This window comes from Heterodontus francisci, chromosome 5 (assembly GCF_036365525.1).
Source record: "Heterodontus francisci isolate sHetFra1 chromosome 5, sHetFra1.hap1, whole genome shotgun sequence".
Classification (NCBI taxonomy): Eukaryota; Metazoa; Chordata; class Chondrichthyes; order Heterodontiformes; family Heterodontidae; genus Heterodontus; species Heterodontus francisci.
In genome coordinates, this window is record NC_090375.1 from 176,068,465 (window position 1) to 176,086,059 (window position 17,595).

Below are 17,595 nucleotides of genomic sequence, written 5' to 3' on the forward strand. Positions count from 1 at the left end.
ATGAAGTAGAATGACTTATGTAGGCAAATATTGTAGCCATTTTGAGCACGGTTAGATCTCAAAAACACCTGTTACTGACAGAGATGAAAGAGAACCGAAACCCCAGTTCTCTTCCCTTTACTGTCCGTAATGTGTGTGCTTTTTGAAATGGAAGATGGGTGTGTTTCTTAAACCCTGAGTGTGTGGCCAATTTGAATAAACAAGAGCATACTTTTCATGTGTTGAATTAAAGAGGATTATTTTTATTCACACACTCACCTCGAAAGTCTGATGCTACTTTGCTTACATACCACTCACTCACCACACACACACACACACACAGACATACACACACTCTCGAGAAAGAAAGCCGTTAAAGAGGGGAGTGTAGTTTAACAAATTACGAAAAAAGGAATAGTTTGTAAGTCACATGATTTGGCTCATCTTGGGGAAATGGTATGCATTGCAGGCCTGGTGAAGGAGGTGTCTTTACTCCCGAAGTGTAGTTAGGTGGATTCGATAGCCACAGTCATATATCTCAAGTCACTGCAGGATTCTCTCAAAGGGGTGGATTTTCAACAGGTCATGAAGTTAGTTGCTTATAATCTTATTAACAGGAGGTCAGTTTTCTGTACTGGTGGATTTGAAAAGGAACAGGCTTGGAGGCCTTAAAATGTAGTAGTCTCCACTTTTAAGGTACAGGTGTTTTGCCTTTGCTTCTATCTCTGCAGTTGGTGTTTTGCAGACTACCTAGTCTCTTTCTCTGGTGCTTGGAGTAATAAGATTCAATATCTGCATTTAGTTTCGGTCAGGTGAACACCTGATCAGTACTTCTATTGTCCACCCAAAACGATTTGAAGTTCGAAGCCATTGCTACACAATGTGGGAATGGATGGTGGCCATTCGCACCCACTTATGATTTAACTGGTTTCTTACAGCTCTCTTTGTGAAGTTTCGAGCGCGGAGACAGTGAATTTAGGAGTCCATATATATTGTTTTGGGTAAGACCACTAACAATAGGAGATGACAATTCTGCAAATGGTTTTGTCTTGATTTGTCCATTCAAGGGAGGCACACCACCCATGGTCATTCAATTAGGAACTTTCCGGAGGCTTGAGATACTTCCTATTCTGGGCTGAAATTGCAAAAGTCACCTGACCCCATTTAATGCAGCATTTTAATGTCCACTGTGGTTCATTTTTTTAAAAAATCAGCTCCGGAAGATTCTATGCTGAGTACAGTCCATCTTTAAAGTTATGAATAGAACATGCTTTTACTGGGCATGGCACACCAATGAGGTAAGTGAGGGGTTAATCTATTTTTGGTAGTGTTAGTTGAAGAAGAAATGTTGGCCAGGATAAGTAAATGAGTTAATGCTTCTGGTACAAATGGTGACAGAGCAATTTCATATACATTGATTAACTGTTGTACGTTAAGATCTGTAATGTCCAGACTTAGGTTTGTAATATGTACAGTATGCTAAACCCAAAGGACTGAGCTGTATCAATGATGCAAAAACTCAATCACTGTGACAAAGAGTATTTTTTTCTGTATTAGTTTACTGGTTTGAATTCGTAACTACTAGTAATCACACACAAGGAGTTGATGACCTGGGTTCACACTGAAAATGACTAGCCAGTTCTGTACACATTCAGTGTGGAATCCAGATAGGCTGCAGGATGAAAATCAATGGAGTACTGGAATATGTATCAGAGAGTCGAGGACTAGCTCCTGTTGCAAAATAAATGGTTTGAATGTGCTAATTTCAATTGAATACATAGCAGTGGATCTTACCTGTTTTATAGTGTCTTTAGTGGCTTTCCAGTTATCTCAGATATTTCAACTGGGGGTCAATGTCCATTGACTCTGGTTAGTGCCTAACAGTCAACAATTAAATTTAATTATGAAAATGCAGTACTTTATGAATGGGCTTTGTTTGACTATAACTTCAAAAGATTTGGAACAATACTTACGTGGGTGAGCTTACCTCAAAGGTCAGTTAGCAGGGAGTCAAAGTTAGTTTGACACTGGCTGCTGAGCAACTGTTTCCACCTTTAATGCTTTGATATATGTTTCATGATTGATATCAAAGTTTGCAAATGAAGAAAAAGGCACAAAAGCTGCAGATGCCGGTAATCTGACACAAAAACAGAAAATGCTGGAAACACTAAGCAGGTCAGTCAGCATCTATAGACAGAACAGATGTGTTGGTGCTTTAGGTGTGGACCCATCATCAGAACACAGAAGGTTTATAAATATGCTGCTTTGAACTGAAAACTGTTCATTTACCACAAACAACAATGATTTAAATGACCGATTAAAGTGTTTTTGACAGTGCAGGCTGCCGTTAGGCACTCTTTACCAGAGTCAATGGACATTGTCCCCAAGTTGAAATATCTGAGATAATTGGAAAGCCATTAAAGACACCATAAAACAGGTAAACAGGGATAAATATTGACCTGGACACCAGGAGAACTTCTCTGCTCTTTATTGAATAGTGCCGTGGGCTCTTTCACATCTACCCAAGAGGGAAGACGGGACCTCAGTTCAATGCTCTTTCACAAATTCATAAAATTTAACTCTAGGTACATGATCCTGCCATGAAGCAGATCATCACGCAGAAACTGGCCTGCCGACACTCACCCAATTCATTCTCATATTTTATATTACGTTTTCCTACCTGCAATTTATCTTCACTTATTTCTTCTGCAGAGCTGGAACCTTGGGCTTCTGTTCACTGTAAGAGGCAGAAACAATAACATTCTAAGTTCATATTACTAGTTTATGCTTTGCCTTTCAGGAACATATATTTGAAACTGAGGTGAGCGTGGTATAAGTTTCTAACTATAATGGTTAGAATATAGAGCTCCACATGTGTCTAACTTTCCAACATGCGCTTCCAGCTGACAAAGCTCATCACTGGAAGCACAAATTCAGAAAATTGCCCCTCGTGTGTCAAACACAATCTGCATCAGAAGCTCATATATTCCTGACAGTTTTTAAAATGGTGGCACTGTGCTTACAATTAGTACACTTCTCTAACAACTGTATGATTATTCTGTAGCTATACAAGTACACAAGTTCATCATATAATTCACATGGGCTACACTTGCTATCGCCATAAAAGCAGCAACCGAAGGTTCCACCATTGCAATTAGCATTATCTCAACCACCACTACTTGCATTTATATAGCACCTTTCACATTGTAAAACATCCCAAAGTGCTTCACAGGAGCATTATCAGACAAAATTTGACACCAAGATACAAAGAGCTATTAAGACATGTGACGGGAACTGCAGCATAGTGGTAATGTTACTAGACAAGTAAACCAGAGGCCCAGACTCATGCTTTGGTGAAATGAGTTCAAATCCCACCAATGGCAGCTGGTGGAATTTAAATTCAATTTGTTAGTAAATCTGGATTAAAAATCTAGTCTAAGTAATGGTGACCAGGAAATTACTGGATTGTTATAAAAACTCATCTGGTTCACTAATGTTCATTAGGGAAGGAAATCTGCCATCCTTACCAGGTTTGGCCTACGTGTAACTCCAGACTCACTGCAATATGGTTGACTCTGAATTGGCCTAGCAAGCCACTCAACTGTATCAAACCCAGACAGAAAAGTTGGATGAGAATAAAACCCTCTGACACTGGAAACAACAAAGGCACACTGTGCCCTGTCGACCCTGTAAACTCCTCCTTACTAGCCTCTGGGGACTTGTACTAAAATTGGGAGTGCTGTCCCATAGACTAGTCAAGCAACAGCCTGACATAAAAACAGTAAGTTCTTGAAATACTCAGCAGGTCTGGCAGCATCTGTGGAGAGAGACACACAGTTAACATTTCAGATCTGTGACCTTTCATCAGAACTAGCAAAGGTTAGAAATGTGACAAAAGGGAAGGTCTGTGATAGGGCGCAGGTCATTAGAGATTAAATGACAAAGGTGTTAAGGAACACAAGGCAAAGCGAGTGCTAATAGCTGTAGAAAAAGACAAAGCATTTGTGCAGAGAGAGTTTTAATAGCAGAATAATGAGCAGTTCTGTCCGAAAGCAAAAACATGTAAAACAAGTTTGAGATTGGTACATGGTTAAAAAAAAACAATCAAAATGGTCTGAAGTTGTTGAACTCAATGTTAAGTCCAGAGGACTGTACAGTGCTTTATCACAAGATAAGGTGCTGTTCCTTGAGCTTGTGTTGAGCTTCACTGGAACACTGCAGCAGGCCGCGGACAGAAATATGGGCGTGAGAGCAGTGTGGTGAATTAAAATGGCAAGCAACTGGAAGCTCAGGCTATGCTGAAGTTCCATGACATCGTTGTCATTTAATCTCTCCTGCCCTCCAACCTATCACAGACCTTCCCTTTCGCTCCTCTTCCTCCCACCCCCCCTCCCCCACTTCACTTTCTCAAACCTATTACATTTCTAACCTTTGTCAGTCCTGATGAAAGGTCACAAACCTGAAATGTTAACTCTGTTTCTCTCTTCACAGATGCCGCCAGTATTTTGCTTTGAGAACAGCCTGACATAGTCATACTCACTGAATCATACCTCACAGCCAATGTGTCAGACTCCTCCATCACCATCCCTCAGTATGTCCTATCCCACTGGCAGGACAGACCCAGCAGAGGTGGTGGCACAGTGGTAAACAGGCAGGAGGGTGCGGACCTGTGAGTCCTCAACATTGACTCCGGACCCCATGAAGTCTCATGGCAGCAGGCCAAATATAGACAAGGAAACCTCCTGCTGATTACCACCTTCTGCACCACCCCACCCCACCCCTGGCAACTCAGCTGATGAATCAGTGCTTCTCCAGGTTGAGCACCGCTTGGAAGAAGCACTGAGAGTAGCAAGGACATAGAATGTACTCTGGATGGAGGACTTTAAAGTACATCACTAGAGTAGCTGTAGCACCACTACTGACTGAGCTGGTTGAGTCCTGAAGGACATATCTGCCAGACTGCACCTGCGGCAGGTGGTGAGAGAACCAACAAGAGGGAAAAACCTACATGATCTTGTCCTCACCAATCTACCTGTCACAGATGCATTTGTCCATGACAGCACTGGAAGGAATGACCACCACACAATCCATGTTGAGACAAAGTCCCACCTTCACACTGAGGATACCTTTCATCGTGTTGTGTGGCACTACCACCATGTTAAATGGGATAGACTCAGAACAGATCTAGCAGTTCAAAACTGGGCATCCATGAGGCACTGTGGGCCATCAGCAGCAGAATTGTATTTCACCACAGTCTGTGACCTCATGGCCCAGGATATCCCTCACTCTACCATTGCTATCAAGACAGGGGATGAAACCTGGTTCAAAGAAGAGTGCAGGAGAGCATGCGGAGCAGCACCAGGCATACCTAATAATGATGTGCCAAACTGGTGAAGCAACGACACAGGACTAAATGCATGCTAAACAATTAAATCAGCATGCGATAGAGCAAAGCAATCCCACAACCAACAGATCAGTTCAGCTCTGCAGTCCTACCATATCCAGTCATGAATGGCAGTGGAGATTAAACAACTAACTACAGGAGGAAGCTCCACAAACATCCCCATCCTCAATAGGAGTGTAAAAGACAAGGCTGAAGCATTTCCAACCACCTTGTGCCGCAAGTGCCAAGTTGATGATCCATCTCAGCCTCCTCCTGAAGTCCCCAGCTCACAGATGCCAGTCTTCAGCCAATTCGATTCACTCCACATGCTACCAAGAAACAGCTGAAGGCACTGGATACTGCAATGGCTATGGGCCCTGACAACATTCCAGCAATAGCACTGAAGACTTGTGTTCCAGAACTAGCCTCACCCCAAGCCAAGCTGTTCCAGTACAGCTACAACACTAGCATCTACCTGGCAATGTGGAAAATTTCCCAGGTATGTGCTATCCACAAAAAGCAGGACAAATCCGATCAAGCCAATTACTGCCCCATCAGTCTACTCTGGATCATCAGTAAAGTGATGGGAGGTGTCACTGACAATGCTATCGAGCAGTACTGACTCACCAACAACCCTGCTCACTGATGCTCAGTTTGGGTTCCGCCACAGCCATATGGCTCCAGATGTCATTACAGCCTTGGTCCAAAAATGGAACAAAGAGCTGAATTCAAGAGGTGAGAGTGACAGCCCTCGACATCAAGGCAGCATTTGATCGAGTGTAGCATCAAGGAGTCCTGGCAAAATGTGAAGTCAATGGGAATTAGGGGGAAATCTCTTCACTGGTTGGAATCATACTGAGCAGAAAGGAAGATGGCTGTGGTTGGAAGCCAATTATCTCAGCCCCAGGGCATCAGTGCAGGAGTTCCTGAGGGTAATGTCCTAGGCCCAACCAGCTTCAGCTGCTTCATCAATGACCTTCCCTCCATCACAAGGTCACAAGGAGGGATATTCACCGATGATTGCACAGTGTTCAGGACCATTTTCAATCCTCAAATATTGAAGCAGTCTGTGCCCATATGCAGCAAGACCTGGACAACATTCAGGCTTGGGCTGGATAAATGGCTCGTAACATTTGCGCCACACAAGTGCCATGCAATGACCATCTCCAACAAGAGAGAATCTAACCATCTCCCCTGGACATTCAATGGCATTACCATCGCTGAATCCCCCACTATCAACATATTGGGGGTTACCATTGATCAGAAACTTAACTGCACCAGCCACATAAATACGGCAAAGCAGGTCAGAAGCTGGGAATTCTGTGGCAAGTAACTCACCTCCTGACTCCCCAAAGCCTGTCCACCATCTACAAGGCACAAGTCAGGTGTATGATGGAATACTGCCCACTTGCCTGGATGAGTGCAGCTCCAACAACACTCAGGAAGCTCTGCACCATCCAGGATAAAGCAGCCACCACCTTCTACATTCACTCCCTCCACCTCCAGTGCACAGTGGCAGCAGTGTGTACCATCTACAATAGGGATGTCCAACATAGGCCTGCAGGCCAGGATCCGGCCCACCAAAGGTTTCCATCAGGCCCGCGGATGTGTTTCAGAGATGAGAAATTTCCCATTGTCTTCCTCTTTCAGACCAGCTTTTTAAAAACATCATGTTGTCTGTTTCACAGCTGGCAGATGCTGCATGAGAGCGGTATCAGCAGTTTCCCAACTTCAGACAGATTTGGAGATTTCCGACTTTTGTTTACAAGCCCACTGGAAAACCCCAAATCTGTCCGAAGTTGGGAAACTGCTGTTCTCGATGTCAGCTGTGAAATTCAGCACAATTTTTTAAAAAGCTGACCAACCACAAAGCTGCTGTGCTAAGTGTTCCAGCTCCCTGCAACTGTCGGGAGTGGCGGGGGGGGGGGGGGGGGGGGGGTTGGAGAGAGACACACACAGAGAGCGGGGAGAAAGAGAGAGACAGAGAAGAGGGACCAGAGAGAGAGAAGGGGGCAGAGAGACAGAAAGAAGGGGGGGGCACAGAGAGTGAGGACGACATTGGGGAAACAACACAGAGAGGGGGACACAACATGGAGGGGGGGAACATGGAGACACAGAGACAGACAGACAGACACAGACAGGGAGCGAGAGAGGGATGGAGAGAGAGTGATCAAAATCACTCCTGACAGATGGACATCTAACTGGAATGCTCTGCATCACCAGAACAAGTGTGCAGGCAAATACTGACTACTTCTGCAAGCAGAAAATTGCCAGGTATCTCACTAAATTAGTGTCCAACATAGTGATGAGAAAGTAAGTTGATAAATTAATCTTCTCATTTAAAGCTTCTTTACAAAAATGTATATTTGTTGTTGTTTTGATTAATAGTAAGATAACTTTTTAATGCCTTTATCTTTCCAAAATTGTCTCACCGGCCCCCCGCCCCTCCTCCATTTAAGACAAAAATTGTAATGTGGCCCCCAACGTGAAAAGGTTGGACAACCCTGATCTACAAGATGCAACTCACCAAGCCTCCTCTGACAGCACCTTGCATACCTGCGACCTCTACTACCTAGAAAGACAAGGGCAGCAGATGCATGCGAACACCACTACCTGCAAGTTCCCCTTCAAGCCACACACCATCCTGACTTGAAACTATATCGGTGTTGCTTCACTGTCATTGGGGCAAAATCCTGGAACTCCCTCCCTAACAGCACTATGGGTGTACCTACACCCCAAGGACTGCTGCGGTTCAAGAAGACAGCTCACCACCACCTTCTCAAGGAGAATTTGGGATGGGCAACAAATGCCGGCCTTGCCAGCAATGCACATATCCCAGAACGAATAAAAAAATAGCTTGGTTAAAGAGGTAAAAGAGGTAAGTTTTAAGGAGAGACTGAAAGGAGGAAAGGCAGAGAGGATTAGAGAGGGAATTCCAGAGCTGAGGGCCTAGGCAGCTGAAAGCAAGGCAAGCAAAAGTGCCGCAAAGAAAATCAGGGATGTGCAAGAGGCCAGAATTGGAGAAGTGCAGTGGTGGGGAATGTCCACTAGTACAATTAGCATCCACACCGTCTCCAGTACAACCACAAACACATTCCATCCACTGAGGATCTGACAAGCACAGTGGACGATGACAATATCTTAGGATGATGAAAAGGCACAACCACAAGTTGATGACCCAATACCAAAGGACATGCCTTCAGAAATGGAAATCAGCAGGATGTGGAAACACACATCGGGTGTAAGAACTTTACTACAGCAAAACATAGATGAAGTGCGCTCCAGTCTTAGACACTGAGCTGGCCAATGTATAAAGTGAGGTATAATGAGAAATTTAAACAAATATAAGCAGCCAAGGTTAGCCTGTATTGTGTCTGAGAACTCAACTTTGTAGGACTTTACTGAAGCTTACATGTTAGTGGATAAGAAAATTACACCTGCACTGCAGTCCACTAATGTACTAGTACAGATACTGGTAAGCACAGTTAATCCTACATCAATCATAGCACAGTTCACACATGTAGCATAGGGATTAGTGGTGAAGGATACTGCAATATTACTTTGGTATGTGAACTATTCTAGGAGTCACAGGACTACAAGTAATATCCAAAGAATATATGGGTTTTTATTATAACTTAACTTGACATCTATATACATAACTACTGCACGAACCACACCAACACACAGCTTACTCTGTCAGGCTTCACCCACAACTCCCTAGTCATGTGTGACATGACATCACTTCCTCTGGTGACCTTCCCTTACAGCCTCTTAAGGTGGTCCCACAACAGATATGACGCACAAAACTGCTCACTGACTCATTTAAATGAGGCCTATCCTTTAATTAAAATAGAAAATGCCAGAAATACTCAGGAGGTTTGTCAGCATCAGTGGAGAAAACGGACAAGTTAATGTTCATCCACCAATTGGAAACACTGATTGTCTGCCTCTTAATAATTGGCTATTTATCACACTTGCACTAATGCATTAAACATATTCTTAATTACCTACACAAAATCCCAGTTCATAACAGTCACAGCAAAAAAGAACTTTTCATTCACAATACATCATTCTGCTTTAAGTGCCAAACTGGGAAAACATTAATGCAGACAAGACAAATCCAGCAAAGGTCATTAACACAGTGTTCAACCTCTGATAATAGAGCTCCCTCAAGTAGTCAGGACTCTCCCAAGCCAACCCCAGTCTGCAATTACCAATCACTGGGAATATTTTTAAACAGCGTATTTATACAAAAGCATGTCAAATCCTTTACAAAAAAGGTTGCTGATACACTGCTTTATTCAAGCTGCAGTCCCAGTGGTGATGAATGTGTCTTTGACGAACGCTTTAACCATTTTTTGTGGAGAAGGACCACATTAAAAGAACACAGGAGCCTCGTTCATCACATTCACTTTATTGGCTGACATGTTGGGCCCGACTGTCCTCATAGCAAATCCTCATGCAAAGAATAATTATTACCCTGTCAACACAAGCACTAGAAAATGTGCATGTAGTGAGGATCAATGAGGGGAACTCTTCGGCTGCTAGTTCTTTTTCCCACACCAACAATTACTTTTGGGAACCAAGCAAGAATTTTTTCAGACTTGAGCTTAGAAGTGTGGCGAGTGTGGAACTTCCGTCTCCCCTCCCCCATCCAGCCTCGCTATGACCCTCTCTCAAATCCTTTGCCATTCCATCAAAGACACTATACTGTATGTGTGTAGACGAGAGTCCTGACAGTGATCGTTTTATATTTTTTATATAAATACTGTATATTTTATAATAATCACTCAGGACCTTCCTGGTCTCTGCATCGCGCAGCAAGTATTTCAACCTGTAACACAGGAGTCTAGGTAATATATAATGATATTTTCCGAGCCTTCGGGCAATTGCTGTGTTTATTTTAAGCAATACAGATACTGGTACAGTGTGGCACAACCTGTCTGGCCACATCTCCATGGGTTTCTGTTTAACTCGTGACCAAACAATCACTGACTTCATGGCTCTAATGTTTATCTTTTTAAACATCCTTTCAAGTCCAATTAATACTGTGTGTGTCCGACCCATACCCGGCCCGACTCTACCCGAGTCCGAAAGCCGGACCCGGAAGAGTCACCCGTCCCCAAACCCGACGCACGTTGTCGGGTCCCATCGGGTTCGGGTTGGGTAGCAGGCCTTTACTGGACAGCATACAGGCAAGCCACTTCCTACCAATTTCCCCATGTCGCCCAGTTGAAATTGAGTGACTATAAGCCAGCTGGCTATAAAGGCACTTTGTTACACCAGTTCAGTCAAGCTGTCTCAAGAAGAGCCAAAGGCAGACCCACTTAAGCAAATCAAGTGAAGCCAGCACGACACAGCAGAATCATTTTTTCCATGTTGTACCAAAAACAACTGCATTTACTAATACGTTGCAAGGTTACTACAGTTCACAGCACTAACAGACATTCAGTGGGTACAATACAGCTGCAGTTAGAAGTCAGCTCTTGATTGTGATAGCATATCTCACGCACTAATTCTGTAATTGTGCGAGTTTCATATATAGTTTGGAGAAGCTGGGATTGTTCTCTTTGGAGGAACGGTTGACAGGGGTGTTCAAAATCATGAAGGGTCTAGACAAAGTAGATAGAGAGAAACTGTTGTCACTGGCAGAAAGGTCAAGAACCAAAGGACACAGATTTGAAGAGAGTGGCAAAAGAATCAAAGGCAACATGAGGAAAAATGTTTTTATACAGCGAATGGTTAGGATCTGCCTGGTGGAGGAAGATTCAATCGTGGCTTTAAAAAGGGAATTGGATAAACACCTAAAGGGTAAAAATTTACAGGGCTGTGGGGAAAGGGTGGAGGAGTGGGACTAGCTAAATTGCTCTTGCAGAAAGCCAGCGTCAGCTTGACAGGCCAAACGGCCTCCTTCTGTGCTGCAACCACTCCGATTCTAGTTACTGGAATTTTAAGACATTTCTTGCATAACTGAGGAATACATTTTTTTTGGCTTCTTAACCAACTACATATGTTTTTTAAAAAATCAAGAAAATGAGATATAGCAAGAGGACTTAGCAATCCAAAGGCCTGGGCTCATAATCCAGAGAATGTGAGCTCAAATGCCACCATAGGAGTCTGAGAATTTGAAATCAATTTTTAAAATCTGGGAGTGAAAAGGCTGGTATCAGTTAAAACTATTGGGTCATTACAACAACAAAACCTTAGCAAGAAAATTTGCCGCCTTTGCTCAGTCTGGCCTCTTCGTGACTCCAGTCCCACATCCAATGTGGTTGGCTCTTAACTGCCCTCTGAAGTGGCCTGGCAAGCCACTCAGTTGTATCAGAGTAAAGAACCTGCTGCAGTTTAAGAAAGCAGTCTACTACCACCTTCTCGAAGTAACTATGGATGGTCAACAAATGCCAGCCTTGGCAGCATTGCCCAGGAGGATCAATAAAAAGATCACATCAATTGTTCATTTGCCATTTAAAGTTCAAGGGTTGTCATTTATTTTGTCAATATGTACCTGAAGTAGCTTTACTGCTAAACGATGAGCTACTTGTAATTACTTGTCATAAGACAGTAGCTTTCATAGTGGAAGGCAATTTCCAACATGTGCACTTTAGTGAACGCATAGTGCTGCTGTCAGTGCTTAGCACTCTCCACTGATTCTTTAACTGGCAAGAAATTCAGGGCAAGCAGCAGAAGTCAGCAATGTGAGTATACAACTGAATGCTTCTGAAATGGATTTCTGCTGCAAAATAAATCCCTCAGAATTAACAGAAATGTATTTCCTTTCATGTTTCACCCCTGAGGCATTCTTCTCTCACACACCTTCTCTACCTGGTCGGATGGGATGGTAGACCAATATTTTCATGGCTGACCACAAGGAGGTCATAGGTGACCTCTCTCTCCAATCTGCTCTCCCCTCCTATTGGGCATTTGCATTTTTACTTCAGTTATTCCCCTGGGTTCAATGTCAATGGCCACTCGGAGAGCGGTGATAACAGCCCCGAGGTGCTGTCATGGATGGAAAGGACCTTATAGCAGTGTCCTTCATCTCTTCTTCAACTTGCTCATTTACCTGCTGATGGCTTTGGTCTGGGCTGAGGCTTTGAGTGGGACATCTCTCCAGTCATTGGGGTGCTTCTTCCCTTTTACCACAGCTCCTGCCTCTTCCGGTGTTGCAGCTGCAGCACCAACAAAATGTTGCTCCTCTGCTGGGTGGGCAGAAGTCTCACCTCACTGGAACCCTGCCTCTTGGACCTGTGTCCTCTGAGGTGACTAAGTGGGAGCAGGCCATTACAACATGTTGCAGAAAAAGTCTTACTGCTTGTGCCACTTTCCTTCCCTCCTCTAAAGGCATTGATTCTTGCTAGGGGGTGAGGCGGCAGCAGGGTTGTTCTAGGGTATCAAACACTCTCTAGTATTTCATCCAAATCTGCATAGTGTGACCCCCGTCTCCGACCAAGACAGAAATAATAACTGCAAGGACACTGTGGTGCCCTTGGAAGCAATTAAAAAGCTTTCATACATACCAATGGCATATGTCCACATACTTGGACTTGAGTGAATATAGTACATAATAATACACAGCCATTCAAAAAAGCTTTACTTTTAAATACAGGGAAGGCTTTCAAAATTATATTTCTTTTGAACTTTGAAGGATGCAATTAAACTGCCCTGCTAGTTTGAAATATGAACATTCCTCCTTTTAAAATATTTTGAAAGACATATATGTAAGCTTGGAGATAAATCATGGGATGAAAGGGAGTCAACTGGGCATAGTTAGTAACATTTAAGCACAGAGCTCTGCTTTATAAATTACAAATGCTGGTAAATGGAATCATTAAACATTACATCTGGATACAGTGGTGACAGTAACATAAACACAAGAGAAGAGATCCGTCTTGCTCTGAATCTTATTATATTCCATATTTTTAATAGTTCCTTGTGAGGGTTGGTGTCTGGCCTATATACTGATCACTTTACATTGGTTACTACATGGCTGGGAGTCACCAGTTTAGATGGAACACACACATTTTAACTCTGTCTAAATGAATGGGTTTTGAGCGAATTCAAATTGGGCCTTAGGACAAGGACTCCCATCAACTATGAATTATAGCTATGTAAACAGAGTGACTTCAAGCTCTTTTTCCTTTCGGATATCCTTAATTAGATTTGAGGAAAAGACGGCTGAGAATTTCCTTGGACCGGCCCCTGCTGTATATTCCAAGTTACATTAAGTTGCCTAGTCAAGGTCTGGCCTTCTTCCTTTAAAAGAGGTTCAACCTCCACAGACAATATTATCTTGCGTCATCTTATGGTGGGGTGGTGGGGGGGGGGGGGTGGGGGGATTCACCTGGTCACTGTCCCTTTAAAAACTCATACCCAGAGCATTCAGCTGATCATCTGTCACTCCAATGCAAACTTGTTCTTGTGATAGAAATTAAACAAAGAGGGAAAAACTCATTTGAAAAGAATAGTATGCTTCATTACAGGTAGATAGACAGTGATGTGATTAACTCAAATAGTACTGACCAGAATATACAGTACATTTTTCATGTTTTGATAGCTGCTAGATATATTTTTTTTAAATGGCAGTCTAGGTGTTGAGGCTACTTTGGACATTGTTGTCACACAGATTTAATACAGCGATAAATGTGATATGCCGGTGGACTAAAAGAACCTTCCTGTGAAGGAGCAGGAGTGTGTGGCCCCCCGCCCCCTGACCCATCACCCCTTACCACCAATTTACCTATAGGCCACTGCCGGCAAGGAAAGAAGTGCAATATTCATGCTGTTTAATCACATGAGCTGCCTGTGGAGGCCCAACAGGCACCAGCAGATCACATCTAAAACTTTAAAAAAGCCTGAAGCTCAATTTCAGGGTGGTCTTGCGCCTATCAGTTAGGGCATGGGCTGAAGCTGCAGTGTCAAGTCTGGGACTGAAAACGAGCCATGTTAAATTTTTACTCTTTTATTGTCACAGTTTAATGAACATTCCTGCTTGTTAAAGTCTTCTGTAGGTTAAAAGTCAAATTCTAGAAGGGGAGAAAATACCTTGGGGATTATCCTCTGGTAAACATATATATCACAATATTAACTTGTATTCACAAGCACTTCATCTAATATTTATTCCTATATATATTATTTACATTCAAGTACAATACTGTAGGTGACTTTAGCCTGCGCAAGTCTGATCTGTGTTGATACTGAGGTGACCAAAGTGATTGAGAAAGTAGAATGTGACTGTAAAATTCAGTACACAACTTACTGTAATTGGGTTTATCTGGTACAATCAGGCTACATTAAGTTAACAAGCACACTTCTTCATCATGAGGGGAGTGAGCTCTGCTTATGGGCTGCTCTACGAAACTGCTTGAAAAGAAACAGCAATGTTTTAAAAGCCCAAATATAACACTGTTGCCACTTTTACTGCTACTGAGAGCTGATGTTACTCCTTGGATCCAAGGTTGGAGATAGTATGATTCATCTATAATGTTCCTGGTGAGGTACAACTTCCTCAGAGCTATCACTAAGTCAAGTTGTGGTAGCTTTGCTTTTGGCACTAAAGTTGTTGCTTAGGTTGGTATGAAGATGGTTGTCCTTTTGCTATGGCCTCCAACCTCTGGACCTCCTTTGCTGCTCTCATGGTTGTACTGATGCATTCATGCTATTCCACAATAACATGGAGCATCCTTAGAGTCATAGAGTGATACAGCACTGGAACAGGCCCTTCAACCCACTGAGTCTGTGCTGACCATCAACTACCCATTTATACTAATCCTACATTAATCCCATATTTACACTGAATTTTTTGAGTGGCTTTGGGAAACTTGTTGACATTCATAAAGTGATGCTAAATAGATTGCTCTTTCATGTTACAGTACAAGTGGCGCAATAAAGACTCAAATTTGGTTGCTATGGCCCTTAAAGAGCTACTGATAAAGGCTGCTTCTATTTAAGAAATCTACAGTGGCGCAGTGGTTAGCACCGCAGCCTCACAGCTCCAGGGACCCGGGTTCGATTCCAGGTACTGCCTGTGTGGAGTTTGCAAGTTCTCCCTGTGTCTGCGTGGGTTTTCTCCGGGTGCTCCGGTTTCCTCCCACAAGCCAAAAGACTTGCAGGTTGATAGGTAAATTGGCCATTCTAAATTGTCACTAGTGTAGGTAGGTGGCAGGGAAATATAGGGACAGGTGGGGATGTTTGGTAGGAATATGGGATGAGCGTAGGATTAGTATAAATGGGTGGTTGATGTTCGGCACAGACTCGGTGGGCCGAAGGGCCTGTTTCAGTGCTGTATCTCTAATCTAATCTAATCTAATCTAATCTACCACATCCCAACCTTCCCTCAATTCTCCTACCACCTACCTACACTAGGGGCAATTTACAATGGCCAATTTACCTATCAACCTGCAAGTCTTTGGCTGTGGGAGCACCCAGCAGAAACCCATGTGGTCACAGGGAGAACTTGCAAACTCCACACAGGCAGTACCCAGAACCAAACCTGGGTCGCTGGAGCTGTGAGGCTGCGGTGCTAACCACTGCACCGCCTCAAACGTAATAAAACATCCCAAGGCACTTCACAAGAGCATAACCAAACAAAATTTGACACCAAGCTATATAAGGAGATATTAGAACAGATAACGAAAAGCTTGATCAAAAAGGTATGTTTTAAGGAGCATCTTAAATGGAGCAAAGAGAGGTAGAGAGGCTGAGAGGTTCAGGGAGGAAATTCCAGAGTTTAGGGCCAAGGCAGTTGAAGGCACAACCACCAATGGCGGACTCATTAATAGAGGGGATTCGCAAGAGGTCAGAATTGGCCTCTGTGGATTTAAACAGTTGAGTTGCTCCTTACAATGTCTCTGCTTTTCCAGTTCATCTCTCTGCTGACTGGGCACCACAATACATGCCAGCTACGTGCACTTGAAGGCATGCATGTATAAATTACATATTCTTTTTTAATTGCTGCTTAACAAGGCCCGAACATCCAAATAATGCTAACACCAAGTATGTTTAATGACACACTATTAAAGGTGGGAAAAAAGTGATCACTCGATTACTATTAACACAGAAAATAATTATATCCTAATACACAGCATGTCTACTCATTCAAATGTACTGAGGATTTTCCAACGCTCCCTCATTGTTTAAAAAATGTGACCAAGCAAAAAAAAAAGCTTTTTTTAAAAAAATCAAACGGGTATTCGGCACGGCGATGAGAAACATTGTATAAAGGAATCCATTTTACGTTAAAGACTCCATTTGGTAGCAAGCAGATATCTTCTTCAGGAAACTGAAGCTGGCAGTATGTGGAATATGTCCAAAAAAGTCCTAAGTCTCAAGATCCTTTTGTGGCTGGTACAAGCTGGAGTCAAAAAGTGACTTGTTCTTTGGGTAGTTCTGACCTTCCAATAGATAAATCTATCTATCGATCTTACAACCATTTTTGGGGTTGCTTTTACCACCTCCCTAGATGTAGTTACACAGGCAGTGTGCGCCTTACACATAGACGTTTGAAGGCCCTGGATCTCTTATTCACTAATACCATAGAGACATCAAAGCTCTGGAATGCCAAGCTCATGGAAGTTAACGTAAAGTTAGTATAAAGATTGTAGAAGATATATGGTATAATGGCCTATAGCTTAGGGTATAATAACTGAACCATTATAAATGTAAAGTTCAGGTTATCGACAGTTGGCTACCCTGCTAGGCCAAGCAACAGTAATATGAGATTTTCCACAACCTTCGCATCATGGCACATGCTGTCTGTATCATTTTCTCTAATAAAATGATAAATGAAAGACACTGCATTGAGAACTCTCATTCCTGGCCCAGAGACAATAGGCTGGATTTTATTTCTGTGGCAAGGGTCCTGTAATATTACTTGTTCCTTTGGTATGTGAAGTATTGTAAGATTCACAGGACTCCAAGTAATATCCAAAGAATACATAGGTTTTTATTTTAACTTAACTGGAATATATATATATATATATATATATATATATATACACACACACAGCGACTACATCTTACTCTACCAGGCTACACCCACAACTCCCTAGTCGTGTGCAATGTGACATCACTTCCTCCAGTGACTTCACTTACAGCTTAAGGTGGTCCACAGCAGGCAGCCAATTAACTGCTCGCTGTTGGGGACGCCTTCCCCCCAGAGCAGCTGGCCAATCAGAGGACTGGCAGCTCTGCAGTACTGGCAGGATCACTGGGAGGAATACAAGAGACCCGAGACA

The 17,595-nt window shown here is 43.0% G+C and overlaps 1 protein-coding gene across 4 annotated transcripts in view; it reads right to left on the minus strand.

Annotated features, from left to right (window-relative positions):
- The window catches only part of LOC137370152 (neurocalcin-delta), a 382,023-nt gene that overhangs the window by 246,256 nt on the left and 118,172 nt on the right, over window positions 1-17,595 (minus strand). For 3 of the 4 annotated variants that reach the window (XM_068032385.1, XM_068032384.1, XM_068032387.1), the window contains one exon: window positions 2,660-2,716. The exons of the other annotated variant lie outside the window; for it this stretch is intronic. The gene's annotated coding sequence lies outside the window, so the exon portion shown is untranslated. The remainder of the gene's footprint in view (window positions 1-2,659; window positions 2,717-17,595) is intronic. 4 annotated transcript variants of the gene reach the window in all.